The following is an 18,411-nucleotide window of genomic DNA, read 5'->3' on the forward strand; positions in this document are numbered from 1 at the left end:
CCTCTTTGGCTTAGACTGCAGCAGAGGCCAGAAAAGTCTTCCCTTGGAATAGCTCACCAGAGCTTTCCAGAGCACAACTCCTTATAAACAGAAGTTGAGAGCTGTTTGGAAAGAGCACCACACCCTTGTATTTTAAAGGTATTTCAAACCTTTGGGTGTCTTATAATTTTTCTGCTGCTTTTGCTGACAAGGAGTTATGAAGGACCATACCTTTTACTGTTTTGATTTCTCTCTCTCTCTGGCTTTTCCTGCTTCATTCTATCTTCTGTCACTAGGTGCCAGAGTGAGGAGTGTTGCTTTTATACCTGGGGCAAATCAAATCACAGTTGCACGTACCCTATGGCCATCTGTTGTGATGCAGCCTGCCCAGACACACATTCCCTTCAGTGAGGCATGATTCTGAGTCACGGACAGAGTCAAATCCCCCCAGCCCCTCCCTGTTCTAGAGCAAAAAACTATGGTCATTTTAAAACTAGGGGGAATTGGGAATTGGGACACACACACACACACACACACACGATTTTTATTAAATAAATGTTTAACAAGATAAAAGCAATACAAATATTAGAAAAGAGACAGAAAAAGCAAAGAAGAATAGTGAATAAGTCAGAAAGAAAATAGAAAAAGAAAGAAAAAGAAAGAAAAGATGCTAAAGAAGCAGCTTCCAAGCAGTTATATATGCATTTATATTTTACCCTCTCTCTCTTAGGTTACATCGTAATTTCTTTTTTCCATAAACTACCCTTTCTAATTATCAAACCCATAAATCACATATTCCTTTTTTTCTTTTTTCAGCAAAAAGTCCATAAGGTGTTTCCAGTCACTAATAAATGTAAGAGTTGATCTTCCTCTCAGCAAACAAGTTAATTTTGCCATCTCTGCTAGTTCCATCATCTTCACCAACCATTCCTCCATTGTGGGTATATCAGAGTCTTTCCATTTTTGTGCATACAGTAGTCTCACAGCAGTGATCATATATAAACATAGTCTTCCATGGCTCTTTTCTAGTTGTCTGTCCATTAATCCCAACTAGAAAAGTTCTGGTTTCAGTTGAATCTTAGTGTTTAAAATTCTTTGTATCAGTGTATGCATTTGAACCCAAAATTTTCTGGCTTTTTTACAAGTCCGCCAGGCATGATAAAATGACCATTTTGCCTACATTTCCAACATAAATTTGAAGTACCCTTATACATTCCAGATAATTTTTCTGGAGTCATATATTAATGGTACATCATTTTGTAGAAATTCTGTTTTAAATTATAATATAATGTGAAATTCAATCCTTTCAACCACATGTTGTCTCACTGTTCCAACAATATATTACATCCAAAATTTTAGCCCATTTTATCATGCACTCTTTCACTTGTTCGTCCCCCATTTCAAATTTCAGCACAAGTTTATACATTTTGGCAATTACATATTCATCATTTATACATAATTCAACTTCAAATTCTGTCTTTTGTTGTTCAGTTCCCAATGTCCTGTTATCTACCTTGAATCTTTCTCTTAACTGTGCATATGAAAACCATTGAAAAATAAATTCCTCTGCAGCCAATTATTCTCTTCATTTCATCTTATATTCTCCATGCTTTTGCTGTAACAACTCTCAGTAAGTTAACCATTTCTCTTTACCTGCTGTTTCTTTCCTATAAAATGCTTCTTGTGGTGAGACCCATAAAGACATTTTTGGGCACAGTCTGGGTTTATATCTGTTCCATATTCTCATATGGCACTTCTGAAGTATAGTTCTTTATTACAGTCGCTGCCCAGAATTCTACAGGTTAAAAACTAAACAAACTATTTTGGTTTCAAATGAAATAAAATGCAAAAGTAAGATGTACATCATTGAGGTCATCAAGGTACAACAAGTGTTTATAACAACACTTTCCTGGCTAATTACACTAGTCTGACAGGAATAGTTGTACACAGAATAAGTCAGAATTGTCTGGGTATTTCACCAAACAGGGAATAGTAAATGGTTTCCCTATAGAAAGTTCAGCATAATACAACCCAGACCATAGACTCAGTGGGTCCTTTACCACAAGGGCATAGCTCATATCAAGTTTTTTTTGTATTTGTCCTCCAAAACAGCTGTTGGGAAGGCATTAAAATGTGCTAATGTTAGTGTCTTTGGATTTTGGGACCAGTTATTTGCTAGCCTAAAAGGGGGGGCTTGACTATTCAAAAACATATTCGTAGGTAGTTGGCCTTCCAAGTCTCTAACATGTTGCTTGACTGCAGTAACCACTCAGTCATAGTCCATCATCAAAATAACTTCTTTTGAGAGCATTATAGTTTTCACAATGATGATTTTTTCCCATGTTGATTTATAATTATCCATCGCAATCAAAAAATATACACCTGCTGGAGAAATCAATAACCTTAGCCAAAAGACATTAATAGAAAAATTTGGAGAAAGCCTCTAATTAAAGTTTAAAATATCCAAGAATCTGAGAAGCCCAGATGATTAAAGCAGAGGAAACATCTGTTTTTAGATCATTCTATTTTGGTAGAAATACAGAACAAGCCTAGCGAGGAATTTACATTAGAATGTTGATTTTTGTTTTTCTGTGCTGTGCTAAAGTCTCCTGATTCATTGTCTTTAATTATCTGTACAATGTAGGAAATTATGGTTTAATGTCAAGTCTCTTTCTTTTATGCACATCACTGGCATGTATATGAAGATATAGTTTTTCTCTATAACACATTCTTGTGATCTGTAGTAATACTTTGGAGCAGCATTGCTTAAGATATCCCACCAGAAAGCATGCTGGCAGAGTAGCAGTGTTCTATGGTCTGCCCAGGCTTTGCATCTTCTCTTGCATTTTTCTCTTGGAGTTTTTTTAGTCCTCTGTGATTTGAACAGCTCCATATTTTATCTTCTTCAGAATTTAAATATTAAGAAGCAAACATTCAGTTATAAAGAGCATTTATATTATACCTTTTTTCAATAAAGTTTTATTTTCTTTATCTCTTAGGAAACTGTTCTTTTCCCCAAGAAGGCTAAATTCTTGCAAACAACTTCTAGGATTATTTTTTTTTCCAGTTTCCCAGTCTAGACTATAGCCTATCTTCTGAGATATTCTCCCATCCAAGTAGTAACTAGGCCTGACTCTGCTTACTTTTTTGAAATCAGCCAAGATCAGCTAGTACTTCCACAAAAGTTACATCATGTTTCCCCAATCAATGCCTACAGCATTCAAGAGAGTATTTCTGTATGACATGACATGTAGGCAGCCTATATCCTTAATGGAAACCCCCAAACCATGAACTGATGCTAGATATAATGAAAGAAATGGACAAAAATATTCAAATATTAACTGTTAACAAGTTCCAAAGTATGGAATTACAACTGGGTTTAAATTCCAAAGTGCAACTTTCTTTTTAAAACAGGTTATATAAATATCACTCAAAATGAAGTAATTGCAATTTTTTTTCCAAAACAAAAACAAAAATCTTGGCAGTCACCAATAGTGGAGATAAAATGGGGGAAAAAACCCTCAATTTGCCCCAAGATTTAGTACTGCAAGATAGGATTATCTTAGTTGCTGCTATTCTTGTAAAATAAAGAATATTTAAGTATGTAAAATTACTTCACCTTCAGAAGCCTGTAAATAAACTTCCCTTAGGGAAGGATAGACCAGTCATGATAGCTTTATTAAAGGCATACCAGAAAACAAGGAATGGTACAAGAATAATATAATAGAAGAAGATGTAGAGACCTTCTCCATTACTGATTTCAAATTCATGATTGATTTGGGGTAATATCTAATTTGATGTGATGTATAGCGTTTCATTGGGCTTTAAAGCTTTGTCTCTCCCTCTCATTTCTGACAGACACTTCCCTATGGATTAGACCATTTTAAAAACAAAAATGACTCACATTAAAGGTCAGCTAAGATGTTGATGTCCTTGGTGCTCTCTGAGCTTGGTTGTTTGATTGCAGACTTTTCATTACCCAACTAGGTAACATAAAACAGTACTAGTGAGTGTGGGGTTTGCTCCCTGTTTATATTGCCCTGCCAGTGTTGGTGGGGCTGTGGTTTTCTCCTTGGTAGTTCCTTGATTAGGGCATTGTTTTCTGCTTGATGGTTTGCCTGGTGTTACTCCTGCTTATCTGGATGTTGGCTGCTAGAAAGGATGTATTCTGGTCTTTTTGTTTCCTTCTTAGCTTTTTTATTGTCTCTTTTGAATGGTGTGTAAATGTGGTTTATCTCTATGTGTCTGTTGATGGCTGATGTGTCTGAGTGCCAAGCTTCCAGGAATTACAGTGGTAGCTCTACTTATGAATGTCCCTACTTACGAATTTTTCAAGATATGACCAGCTCCGGCCCCAAAAATTTACCTCTACTTACGAACTCACCTCTACTTACGAACCGGATCCGCGGCCATTTTCCCTGCTGCCACGCGGTCGCGACTTCCTGTGGGCGAGATCGCGGTAGCAAGGAGACGTTCAGTGAGGCTTGTGGTGTGTTCTGTGGCGTTTGGAAGGTTTTTGTGGCGTTTGGAAGGTTTTTGAGGTTTAAAAATAAAATGCATATGTTTCAGAACTGTTTAGCCATATTTACATTGAACCTTATGGGGGAAATTTACCTTGGGGTGTGACCAAATTCAGCGGACGGAACAGATGAACCGGATTTACATTGAACCTTATGGGAAACTTTACCTCGACTTGAGACCAACTCGAGTTTCAACCAGAGTCACGGAACGGATTAAGTTCGTAACTAGAGGTACCACTGTATCTAGTATTTTTGGATTTAGCCTGGTCTAGGATGCTCACAGTTTCCCAGTTGAAACTATGGTTGAATCTGTCCATGTGTTGTGAGATTAAGGAGTTTTCATCATGTCTTCTGACTGCTAGCTGGTGTTCATGGATGCGCTCTGCTAGTCTTCTGCCTGACTGTCCTACATACTGTAGTGGCTGTTACAGTCCTTACACTGTATGTTGTAGATGGCTCCTGTTTTTCCTTCTTGGGCTATTGGGTCTTTTGGTTTATTTAAGATATTTTGGAGGGCTTTACTTGGTTTGTGTGCTCCGGTGATGCTGTGTGGTTGTAATAGTCTGTTGGCTGTTTCTGAGATGTTTTTGATGTATGGCAGTGTTATCCTTTTCATAGCTTGTGTTGGTTGTGCTGTAGTGGGTTGAGTGGTCAGGCACTTTTTGATAAAGTTGGAAGATGTTGTATAGGTGGTCTGTTTCCTTTTCCTGCTGTTCTGGGTTGCTGCAGTGCATTTGTGCTCGTCTGAATAATGTTCGTACACAGATCCTCGTGAAAAAGGAAACAGACGGCTTACACAGCTCCTCAGAAAGGAAGAAGGGATTGATTGTTACTTCAGTGACAGTTTGTTCTAGAAAGATACATGACAGAACATTCTGAGTCCAAGGCAATGACCAAAGATCTGTTATGGTTTGGCATCAGTGTAGAACATGTTACCTTGAAATAAAATACTAGCTCTCCTCTAATTTTAACCATTGGGGCAGAATTAATGTTGAGAGCTCATCATTCATTTCCTGGGAAAAAAAAAAAGGATCTGCACTTGTTAAAATTCATTAAAATTAAAATTCAGAATGCCTTACTTTTCTGATGCTTCTTCTCTTGTTGCTCTCATCTGACACATCACTTTAATGCTTCCATCCCACCAGATTCTAACCTCTGGGGTGATCTGGAGAGCTGATGCAGCAGAGCCTAACATTGCAGAAAGCTGTTTCCTCCTCATGAAAGTGTATGTCAGTCTGTAGTTAATGCTGCTTTTGCTGATCCCTGGTATAGAGAGATTGCAGTTGCTTTTCCTGTAATCCTGAGAGGAATATACTCCAGGGAAGCACTCCAGCTGTTGCTGCTGCTTCTGCTTTTGATGATGGTGACAGTACGACTTTGCATATTCACAGTGTCTCAGTATCTAGCCACCATCCATTTTAACAAGGGAAGAAAGGCTTTCTTGTCCTCACTGTAGGATACCCAGCTTCATGTTCCCTGATCCCACAATGAGGGTCCAAGAAATACCATGCCAGATGTTCTTATGAACCCATGAGTAGTTCTAGGAGGAGGCACAAAATCAAAAGCTCAGATGAAATCCAAACTATTTTAACATTGAAAAAAGGAACACATGCTTTCATAAGCATTACTTGGAAAGAAAGAGAATTTGAGAATGCATTCCATCTTGCATTCAACATTATTTACACATTTGTTCATTTAGTCATCCATGAATGCATTTCCAGTCTGTGGAACATACATTATCCTTGTGACTCCCCATCCCCTACCCTCACCCCAGGGAATACAAGGAGCATGACTGATGACCTCAGGATATCACTTGTGAGGGTGGGGCTGACATTTCTGCCCCCACCTTTTTTTGCATTTCTAGCAGTTTGAGATATTAAAAGATAAAATGGGTACCTTAAACATAACAGAGTCTTCAGGCTTTCAGTTTAGTCTTGAACGTCTTCAAGACCAAATTGCAAACTTCTGCAATGGAGAAAACACCCAATTTAGGAGATAACTATGAGTTTCTTAAGAGGTTCTGTAGATGCCTCAAATGTCTACAAGATCTAAGGCACTAATTTCCATTTAAATACCATCTTGTAACATGCAGAAGAAGGTCCACACATTTCAGCCCCATGCACTCCATGAGGGAGCTAGAAGCTACAAATAAAGTGCTTGAGAGTGGCCTGTGGGTGCCCACAACTGTTCTAGGAACTAAAAATCTTCCTTTATTTCGTCCTTATGACAACTTAAGGAGGAGGTTGAATTGAGAAGCAGTCCTTGGCCTAGTGTCATCCAGCAAGCGCAGTGGTAAAGCCTAAGCCTAAGCCTCATAATGGCAACCTAACCCCTTAACAATTAGGCAACACTCTTCTGCATTCAAAATTTCAATATGCAAAGCATATTTCATGCTTCATGCTACATGCTTCAGGCATACTATTGTCTTCCCACTTTTTTTGCCAACCTCCCCTCTAATTAATTTCCTCACTGCTGTGAAGAGACACATTGGATGCAGTTAATGAATGAAATAAGTAGTGGATCCATTCAGTTCAGTTCTCTATGCAGGGGGGGGGGGGGGACACAGGGAGCCCTTGCTGCAGAAAAGCGGTTGACCTGGCACACAGTTCACCCTGTTAGGGAAGCCAGATCAGCAGGAGCCGCCCAAAGCCTTCCCCCATTCAGGACAGACTGGTTGGTTCTCCAATGCTCTAATACTTGCCTGAGCCTCTCAACGGTGAAGGATGAGGTAAATCCTTTCCAGAAATTTGGTGAACAAGCAGGACCTTGGAGAGCTCTGAGAGAAGCCTGGCAAAATGCTAGCCTGAATGAAAGCCCTCAACAGAGCAAACAAAGATTTAACTGAGGGTGGCTGTCCAGTCCAGGAGTTTAATCTCACCCTTCCTTCCCAAGTTCTAATAAGCTCTTTAGAAAGTTTCAGATACTGACTCTAGTAGTGATGCAAATAAACAAAAGATAAAAATTCTTAGATGTTTTCTATCAGTTTATACTGCTATGATGTACCCATAAAAGTAAGAAAGTCTGTAACTGCATAATTGTTTGTAAAAAATCCTTTCTATCATTTGATAAAAAAGTGTCAATCTAATAAATCAACTTCCAGTCTAAATCATAAAGCTCTTCATAATTTGAAATGATAAGTCAATCAAGGAGGACATTGGCTCTGTTGCATATTCCAAAATGGAGTCCCTGAAGTTCCTGGAACAGGTCAGATTAATTCCCTCAGGCCGTGATGGTGCAATAGTTTCTTTAGCTTCTTCTAGCACAGACATTTTTGTTTGAGGAGTATTTTGGGATTCATGTTGAGGGGAGCTCTTCCTCTATCCAATATGCTTCCTTCTCAGTACCTTCCAGATTGTGACTGATTCAAGCTGGAAATCATGACAATTAACAAGTTTTTGTTATCAAAAGGGAACAGTGCTCTAGAGAGATTTTGTTTGCTGGGACAGCTGCTTTACTCTGACATAACACTTTCTCGTTGTTTGTAACGAAGAACACATAGGAAATTTTCTAATATACTAACAGGTGGATAGCACTAACTTTCATTGGGTAAAATCTGATAAAAACAGCTTTTTCCACCCTCCATGATTATGATGATGTACTGTGAAATAAGCAGGGTAACTATGTCCACAAACAATAGAATAATGTTACCTAACAAGCCATTTCTCCAGCCAAAATGTGCCCTCACCCTTTCTCCCCTCTTAAATGAATGTCCTACCTATAGAATTATTTAACATGCAAATGGACATTATCTTAAGACTCAGAATTATTAGCAACTTTGCAGCTAAGATGTTTCCAAGGGCAATTCTCACTTGGTAATCTTGTTCTCTATGCAGACCATGGCCCTGTAACACTGAAGCCATGGGCTTCTAAGCACAGTATGGGTAGAGTTGGCTTTTCTCAAGCAGCAATACTACTGCATTTGTGTATGCCGGGAGACACACCCACCTGTCTTCAGAGGAACACTGCAGGGGAGAGATGCTGGAAGCTGTTCCACTTGAGCAGATGGCTGAACAACTCTGGCTGCAGAATAAATTGGCTATGACGGTCCAAGGGCCAATCACAGATGGCTGAAATTCTAGCAATGTCCCAGATCTCCAGAAGAGATGAGATTTGCAGCTTTCTATCATTGGTGTTAAAACATGCTCAGATTTTACTTACTAAAATAATTTCTTCCAGACAATTTACTATGTTTATGCATTTGTTTTCTATTTGCATTCTACTATTCTTATCAGGAGTTCAGAGTGACATAAAAATATTTTATTTCAGTTTTTCATCACAACAGTTCTTTTCGAAAGAACTAGGCTGAATGTATAGATAATACTACCCAGAGTAATTCATGACAAAGCAGGATCAGGATTCAGGATTTAAACCCATCAAGGCTGCAATAGCCGTAGTTAAATCCAAAGGGTGGAACCATGCTTCCACTATCAAGCTTCCCTGTAGCCCACAATCATTCAGCTTTCACTAAGGAATACCCTGATCTGCAAAATAGCACTTTTTGTGCTATTCAATGGTGAGTCATTTGTGAATTTAAGCCTGATTAGTAGATCCACTGCAATATTTACTCCAGGCATAATTCTAAGTTGTTGCTTGTTTTTATAACTCACCACTCTACTCAGATTTATGTCAGGGAGAAAAGAAGTGATGGAGAGTAACAGAGAGGATTGCAAAAGAGATAACAGAGACAATAAGGTAATAGTCTGGCATTGGAAACAATTAAGTCAAACAATCTCAGAAATAACAGGCATTTCTTTCAGCGCCCAAGCTTAGACACTGTATATAGTATGTAGACTATGACACAGCTAGAAAAATGTGCTAAATATGTCCAGAATACCTTACTACTCAGTATTTACTATTAGCCTTCCCTTACTTCTCTCAGAGAATGGTCTATAGAACATGGGTGGTAAACCTGGTGCTCTCTGAATGTGAAATTTCTATCAGGTTCTATCATATTGGTCATATAACTGGAGCTCAGGGCCACTGGAAGCCAAGAACACATAATAGGCTCTCCATTCCTCTTTTGATGCAAAGGCATGACTTTAGCCCCACACCCCTCATTAGAGAACCTTGGAAACAGCACTCTAGAAGAACTACCTGTACCAGGGAGAAGTAGGCAATGTGTTTGCTGACAGCTTTCTTCTTCAGAGGGTAGAGAAAGGCACAGAAAGATCAGCTATCCTTGACTTGTGACTCTTGGTGGATGTTCAAGAGTATATGATGCATCACTCCATTTTGAAGAAGACCCTTTCATGAGTACTCCTTGAGTCTGACTTTGGATACTTCTAATGGGCATATCAATTAGCCCATACTTAACTAGTTTCCTGATCAAAATCTCATTTGATACTTTGTCAAATTCTTTTTTGAAGTCAAGATGTATTTTATCTATAGCACTCCCACAATCTACAAAATAAGTTACCCAATTTAAAAAACAATGAGATACATGTAGTTTGACAACACTTGTTATTGACAAACCCCATGCTGACAATTCTAGTAACCACCTAGTTTTCAAGGTTTTTACAGATCAGTTACAATTACAATTTTTTTTCCTAGAATCTTTCCAACTATTCAATAATCTGGCTGTTCCCTCTTTTGGGAGAAAAGGAATATTTGCTCTCTTCTAGTCAGCTGGTACTTCACTCATTCTTCAGGATTTCTCAAAGTTAATAGATAGAGATTTGGCTAGATCATCAGCAAGTCCCTTCAGTACTCTAGGATGATGCATCTGGCTCTTATACTCACTTAAGATCAGAGGATACTGTCTGACAATTTTTCTGTCAGATTAGAATTGGAATCCTGTTTCTTTAATCAGTTCTTCATAATTGCCTGATTGAATGCATGTCCTGTCCTCTGGGAAGACTAGCCAAAATAAAAGCTGAGTAGTTCTGTCTTTTCTTTGTTATTTATTATTTTTTGCCATCTTCACTGAGCACCTGGTATACTTTTCCCCCTTTTTTCTTCCTTTTATTTTGAACATGAGATATGTTCAAAAGAAATTCTTTTTGTAGTTCTTAGAAGCATCCTTTGCCAACTAACTTATTCTGAGCCTTTTTGATGTGAAGTCTACAAAGCGTACTCTTCCTTGGTGACCTCTTTCCACCTCCTTGTGTCCTTTTTTGTTTTGAGGTATAGTTTCATTAATTTAGTTTATTTTGGTCACAGACTACAACAACCTAAAATAAACTAACAAAACTAAACTAATTAAATAGATATATCAAAATCTAAATGAAATATAATTAAAATAATATAGCAGTACACTTATAAAATTATAGTAACATAAAACAACACTCAGGCTAAATCTCACTTGAAACAATCATTTATGTTCTATCGTTACCAGTATAGAAGACCTGGCTATACTACCTCTGAGGTCTTCACTAAGCTTTTTCGTGTAGCCACATTGACTTCTTCTACTATCTTCCATTCATTCCTTGTTAGAATTATTTGCAACTGTGTTTTTATTATCTCCTTTTTAAGGAAGCTATCTATCTTGGGCTTCTTTTCCCATCAGAATCTGCTGCAAAATCCCACTTATACTTGCTCTGAGTTTATTAAAAACTACTCTCTGAAGGGCTATTGGTTACTAAAAACATGTAGACTTTCCTACACTTTCAACATTCCCTCACTTATGAGACGGGTGTTCTCTAAACTTCATGGTCATATCCTAAGCACAATAGATTTTCTGTTGTACTGTTTGTCTTGTGCCTACAGAACAACATTTTCAGAGTTACTGTTTTGAGATGGGTAGCCATATAAATTGTTTAAGCCAGCAGTTCTCATACATTTTGGTCTCAGGATTCTTAAAAATGATTGAGGAACCCAAAGAGCTTCAGTTTAGGTGGTTTGTATCTATCAATGTATGGATGTATGGCTGTGAGAGCTGGACCATAAAAAAGGCCGAGCGCCGAAGAATTGATGCCTTTGAACTGTGGTGCTGGAGAAGACTCTTGAGAGTCCCCTGGACTGCTAGGAGGTCAAACCAGTCAATCTTAAAGGAAATCAACCCTGATTGCTCATTGGAAGGATCGATAATGAAGCTCAAGCTCAGATACTTTGGTCACCTAATGCGAAGAGAGGACTCTTTGGAAAAGACCCTGATGCTGGGAAAGATTGAAGGCAAAAGGAGAAGAGGACGGCAGAGGATGAGATGGTTAGATAGCATCACTGAAGCAATGAGCATGAAACTGAGCAAACTCAGGGAGGCAGCGAAGGACCGGAAGGCCTGGCGCAGTATGGTTCATGGGGTCACGGAGAGTCGGACACGACTTAACGACTAAACAACAACAATCTATCAATATTTACTGTATTAGAAATTAAAACTGAGACTTTAAAAAATATTTATTTATTTGACTTTGCAGACCCCTGAAAAGGTCTTGTGGACCCCCAGCGGTCCCCAGACCACACTTTGAGAACTGTTGGTGTAAACCAGGGTTCTCCAAAGTGGTAAATATTGAACGTAGAAGATCAGATAGAATTGATGAACAAAATGGGTTTTAAGATTGAGAAGAAGGTAAAATATCTGGGTATCACTATGACAAATATGAATTGTATGTTATTTCAAAACAACTATGTTAAGACATGGAATGAAGTTAAAAAAGAGGTTAAGATGGGAGAAACTACAAGTGTCATTGCTGGGAAGAATTTCTGTGATAAAAATGAAAGTTTTGCCTAGAATGATGTTTTTTTTTTCGACAATGCCTGTTTTGACACCTGATGCACCATTTAAACAGTGGCAGAAGGGTATATCTAAATTTGTGGGGTGGGGAAAAAACTGTGAGTTAAAAATAAGGTGTTACAAGATGCAAAGGAAAGAGGAGGATTGGGTTTACCTGATTTGAAATTGTATTTTGCAGCTTGCTCTTTGGTGTGGATGAAACAGTGGGTGCTGCTGAGAAATAGAAGGCTTTTGGAGTTAGAAGGACATGATATGAGATGTTGGTTGCATGGATACTTGTGGTATGATAAAGTCAAGGTTAATGTGGATTTTAAAACCATTATGTTAGACATGCCATACTGAGAATATGGAATAGATACAAACCCAGGTTGTGCCGGAAAAGACCTTTGTGGCACTCAGCACAAGAAGCATTTAATAGGCAAACACAAATGGCTAACTTATCGTGAAATACTAGAATTTTGTCAAGGGGAATGTAAAATAAAATCAAGAGAAGAACTGGTGGCAGAGGGATATAGTTGTCAATCGTTTTCTTATTTACAGTTATTAGAAATATTTAAAGTAGACAAAAGAGTTATGGCTTTTGAAACAGAATTGTGTGCAAATGATGAACATGTAATTGCTAAAATGTATACACTTTTATTGAAATTTGAAACGGAAGAACAAGTGAAAGAATGTATGATAAAGTGGGCTAAAAATGTTGGTTATAATATACAGATGGAACAATGGGAAAAATGTTGTTGAAAGGATTGAAATTTATACTATATTATAATCTTAAAGAGAATTTTTATAACATGATATGCTATTGGTATACATCACCAGAGAAACTGCCTAGAATGTATAAAGGTATTTTGAATCTTTGCTGGAAACGGGAACAAGAAGAAGGGATATTTTATTATGTTTGGTGGATGTGTAGAAAAGCTAGAAAATGTTGGATTCAAATACACACACTGATTCAGGGGATTTACAATTGAGACCAGAGGTTTTTCTTTTGGGATTGAGGGAGTAACAGTTGGAAAAAAGTCATGGAACTGTGTTTTTGTATATGATAACTGTAGCAAGATTATTGCAGCACAAAGGTGGAAAGATTCGGCACTACCCACAGTGGAGAAATGGTTGGTGAAGATGATGGAACTTGCTGAGATGGCTAAATTGACTTCTTTGATCAGAGAATGGACAAAATCTACATTAATTGCTGACTGGAAACCTCTTATGGACTTTTTGTGTAAAACAGAAAAAAATGAACTTATGATTTATGGTTTTGATGATTAGACAGGATAAATTATAGAAAGAAGAGAGTTATGTTGTAACCATAGAGTAAGAGGTAAATTTATAATTGTACTTATAACTGCTGTAAAGAAGATTGGAAGCTACTTCTTTGTATCTTTTTTCTTTCTTTTCTATTTCCCTTTCCCCTTTCCCCCCCTTTCTTGCACTTTTAGCTTTCTTTTTAGCTACAATGATAAAAAAAAACCCTAATAGAAATGAAAAAAAGAAATAATAGAAAGTACAGAAAAAAAAGAAAATAGATAAAAAATAGAAAAGAAAGAAAAAATAAGAATATAGTAAAGAAAAAGAAATATATAAAGAAATGACTTCCACCTTCATCACAGTAAGTATAAATAATTTTAGTAACTTATCACCTTCTCTGAAAATATAACAAATGATTTCTTCTTCCCATATCCTATCTCTTATCTACAAACAAATCCTTAAAAACCTTGTCAATTCAGTTCTGATGTCAGCAAAAGTCCATTAAGGGTTACCAGAGATAACAACATATCTAATTTAATCTTAATCAAATAAACCAACTTTATATTCGTTCCTTTTATTTTTAACAATCTTGATCTTTAGTCCTTTCATATAATGTCCTAAAACTTCATTTCTTTTCATTTTTTCTTTGTCCCTTCTCACAAAATTCTTCAAAGCTTTAACAAGCCTCTTTTGTAAATCCAGTATAGGAAGATTATCCAGGTCACTCTCTTGGTTTGTTATTTGTATATTAATTATAAAGACATCAGCTGGTTTCTTTTGTACATCCAGTGTAGCATCTTTTCCATAACATTATTGCAGCTTATCATTTTTAAATCTACTTTCAGATCAGTGTCTCCCTGTTCCTCTTCCATAACATTTAAACACAGTCTATCTATAATGGCAGACATTCTTAAAATTAAATTCTGGGTCCATTGTTCAAAAATATCCTTCAATATGTCCACGGTTAAAATATTTTGCTCCATTCTGTATTAGCAAGTCAAATTTAAGTGTTCTTCTCCTTCAGTTGTAATCTTCAGTTCCTTCTCACTCCCTCTAGTGTCCAACCTTCAAAGTCACATCCTATCTTTTTTTTTTTTTTAAGAATTCAAAACAAAAGTATTTTCCCATGGGAAGGGTTCTTATAATTAATTCCAAAATCCTATTTCAAATTTATCTGGACCTTTAGTCTGCTTGTAACTTTCTAAAATCAAAATTTTGCTGTTTATTCCAGAAAAATGTTTTTAATTCCTTAAACTTGTATTTAAAACTTCTTTTGCTGATTGAAGGAAACTCACCCAGTGCTGTGAAACTTGTTGATCCAAAGATTCCTAATAGCTGAAAAGCAGTTAACAAGCAATTTCCAAAAGTGATTAGGGAAGGAAGTATGCAAACCTAGTGTCCTGTCAAAGGCACTGACCGTGGCTTGAGCAAGACGGCTATTCCCCTGTCTCCCAGAGCTCTGAACCCACCAGAGACCGCTATCTTGCAGTATCCTCACAAGGAGCAGCTGTCTGGAATACTTGTACAAGATCTCAAGTCCTCTCCTTGTCTTGCCAGCCTACTTGCCAGCTCTTCAATCTGCCGCGGTTGTTGGCTTTGCTTGTAATAGAGCCATCTTCAGTTCGACATTTCTTCCCCAGAAGTCTGCACTTTTAGCTTTCTCTTGGATTTCTTTCTCCTCCCCCCCCCTTTTCTTATTTTATATTAGTTTGTATTAGTTTTTATCTTCCTTTCTAAAAAAACTTGAATAACATTATATAATATCGACCCCCAAGGACAATGGGACTATCTATTATTGTTGTTATTATTATTCATAGTGCTATTACTTAAAGTAGTATTTATTAAATTATTTTCATATAATAAATGTTTGGGGGGGTCGATGAACAATCTGAAACTTCATGAAGGGGTTGATGAGCTGAAGAGTTTGGGGACCCCTGGTGTAAACAAACAAATTGCATTTTAGAGAACTGCTACTATTACAGCACCTCATACATGAAAAGGACTTCAGTGTAGTTCCTGCCTTAGATGCGATTGTATTTTTACTAGTATGCAAAAACAGTCTCTGTACACTGTAAGGGGATTAATCTTAAGATGCACAATGGGAAAAGAAGAAAATGAGGGGCATTGCAGAGGCTGTATTGGGTGGTTTTCTTACCAAAAACCTTTTGCTGTACAGTATAAGGGCTGAAATTGTTTCCTGAGCTCTTTAAAAAACACACACACACAAGATGAATTCTCTTGCTAATATTGCAGTTGGAGCACTAAAGGCTTTCTACCCCAAGCATCCACTTCTGTTCTCAGAACGAGCTTGGCTGCTGTTGGGGTCTTGTTGCAGTCAACATCCAATGGAAGAAAAACAAGAGAAATCTTTGGATTTTCATTCATTCATGGGCAGATGAACCTTAATGGGAGATCAGAGCACTCTGAAACCTCCAAAGCCATGCCAGCAGCAGACTGGCAGGGTGTAAGGAGGGAACATTTGTGCCCCTTTGTTAGTCTTGTACACTTTTGGCATTGGTACAATAATGTCTTTTAAGTTATATTCTGACAGTGGGACAAACAATGGTTATGTAATGTTTTAATTTAAAAAGATGGGGGGGGGGAAGAACAGCAGTCCCTTTATTATATAGTATTATATATAGATTCCAAGCAAGGTTGTTAGCTTTTAGGGGAGAGCCTGAATTGTGCCACTAATTTACTGTGCCTGATTACAACCCAAAGACTCTGACCTGGCCTACAAATGAAGTAGAGTGGTTTAAATGATTTCAGCCTGGAGGTGGGGATGCATGTTTTAATGGTATCCTTTTCAACAGCCTAACCAACTTGCACAATAGGGAGCAAACTAGGGGTGAAAATAAATCCCAATTTTTAGTAATTGTTGGATTCTATAGTTGACATTGGGAACATTTCCAGGACTGGTGTCATCTGCCTGCAGCCCAAGGTGGCATTGCCCACTCTATTATCTCATCTTGCTAGACTGGTGTCTGCTTTCATGGATCCACCTGTCAATGGGGAGGGTTTCAAGAGATAGAGCAGTACAAAGATACTTATTGTTCAGCAGGTTGAAACCAGAAAAACCATTCTAGAGATATATAATAGAGGTCAATTCATTTTTAAACTCATGTAAAGATTTATCCCATACCATCACTTGACCTAAAGCCAGCCAACACAATCAGTTACACTTAAAACAAAAAACAAAACAGGAAGCAAGCCGGAAAAGGTCCTTGAGACCTTCTAGACCCTCAGACCATTCATTTTTGCACACTTTTGCACTGTACATTTAAATGAACGTGGAATGCCTCTCAAGTATTTTTACTTTTCTCAGATCTACAGTATGCTGATATTCCTTGTGCTATAATCATGGACATACCTTAATCACTAGGCTATTGCCTTAGTCCTGGTGCAGAGAAGTATATAAATATTAGAGCGGATGGTGGAAATAAGTTTTTTTTTTTTTTTTTAAAGCTGCTTTGTGGCCTGCATGTTGATGCTTTAATGTTGTAAACTTAACTGCGTTTGTATCTGTCCAGTACTGGCCATTGATTTCCTGGAAAAGAGGGAGGATGGTACAGTAGTAGAAGAATTGTCCAATGGGAGAATGCGCTAGTCTGCAGTCTGGACCACATACCTTACAAAGTGTCTCAGTCTGGACAGGATTTTCAATCTTTCTTTTATTGGCTTCTCCTACAATTCCAAATTTGATCCAATTCTGGTTCTGGTTTTGGAGTGTTATTCTTGTGGACAGGAAGTCATAGTGAATCCTGGCTCATTTCACATAATTTCTTTCCAACATTTCATTAAGTTGGAAAGAATAAAAGTGGAAGAAAAGATTCTAAACAAAAAGTAACACATTATGTTTACATTTATTTGTTTGTTCAGTTTATATGGCCAGCCACTTCACTCTGGGCTACTAAAAAGGATTAAAAACATAAAATACAAAATGAAATGATACAATAATAAAATATACTGCATTGGGGACCCGACTGACAACTCCTACAGTTACAACTGGCCCAGACCTGAGACAAGAACCAGGTTGTCAGGGCCTTCTTAAAGGTTGGCACCTGTATTTTTGGGGATAGGCAATTCCACAGGGCAGGTGCTGCAGCAGAGAATTGCTGGGACCTGCAGCATGCCAACTTGTAGGGCAGGCAGGGAAAACTTGAGATAGATGATTCCACAAATACCCAGGCCCTGTGCCATGACAGGTTTTATAGGGGCCATCAGCCCCTTGAATTGCATCTCGGAGCCTACTTGTAAGCAGTGCAGCTCATACAGTAGCAGTATTACATAGGTGAAACAAGATGTGCCCATAACTATTCACACTGCTGCATTCTGGACCAGCTGTATATTATAAGTGTTCTTCAAGGTAGCCCCATGTAGGGCACATTGCTGTAGTCCAGATAAAGGTAACTAAGACATGAGTGTCTGTGAGTAGGGTTTCCCAATCCTAAAATGGGCAAAACTGGTACACAAGATGGATTTGTGCAAAGACCCTCCTAGTTATAGATGCCACCTGCTTTTCCAGCAAGTATTGGGAATTTATAACCCCCCCCCATAACAGCTGCATCTGGGGTAATGCAAATCCATTCAGAACTAATAATGAAAGCTCATCAGAGCTGGGCAGCCCCAAAAGTCATAGCCCCTTGGTTTTTCTAAGGTTGAACCTAAACCTGTTGATCCCTATCCAGACCTCCATATCCTCCAGATACCAAGGCAGAACCTAAACAACATTGCTTGGTCAGTTGGGGATCAAGATACAGAATTGGATATCATTCACATATTGATGATACCTAGCCTTCTGCCAGCAAATTACCTTGCCTGTTGGCTTCATGTAAATGTTAAATAGAAGTGGGGACAGCACCCTGCACAATGGGATCCTAGGGCTAGATCTTTCCCCCACTACCAACACTGACTAGAACATTCCCAGAGAAAGAACCATTGCAACACTGTGCTATCCATTCCCAACTCCTTGAGCCAGTATAGAAGGATAGCATG

The 18,411-nt window shown here is 38.0% G+C and overlaps 1 protein-coding gene across 14 annotated transcripts in view; it reads left to right on the forward strand.

Moving 5' to 3' along the window:
* The window catches only part of CXXC5 (CXXC finger protein 5), a 238,351-nt gene that overhangs the window by 194,432 nt on the left and 25,508 nt on the right, over nt 1–18,411 (forward strand). The window lies entirely within an intron of this gene.

This window comes from Python bivittatus, unplaced genomic scaffold (assembly GCF_059951505.1).
Source record: "Python bivittatus isolate LINGU-HERP-01145 unplaced genomic scaffold, Pbiv_v1 ctg000960_np1212, whole genome shotgun sequence".
Classification (NCBI taxonomy): Eukaryota; Metazoa; Chordata; class Lepidosauria; order Squamata; family Pythonidae; genus Python; species Python bivittatus.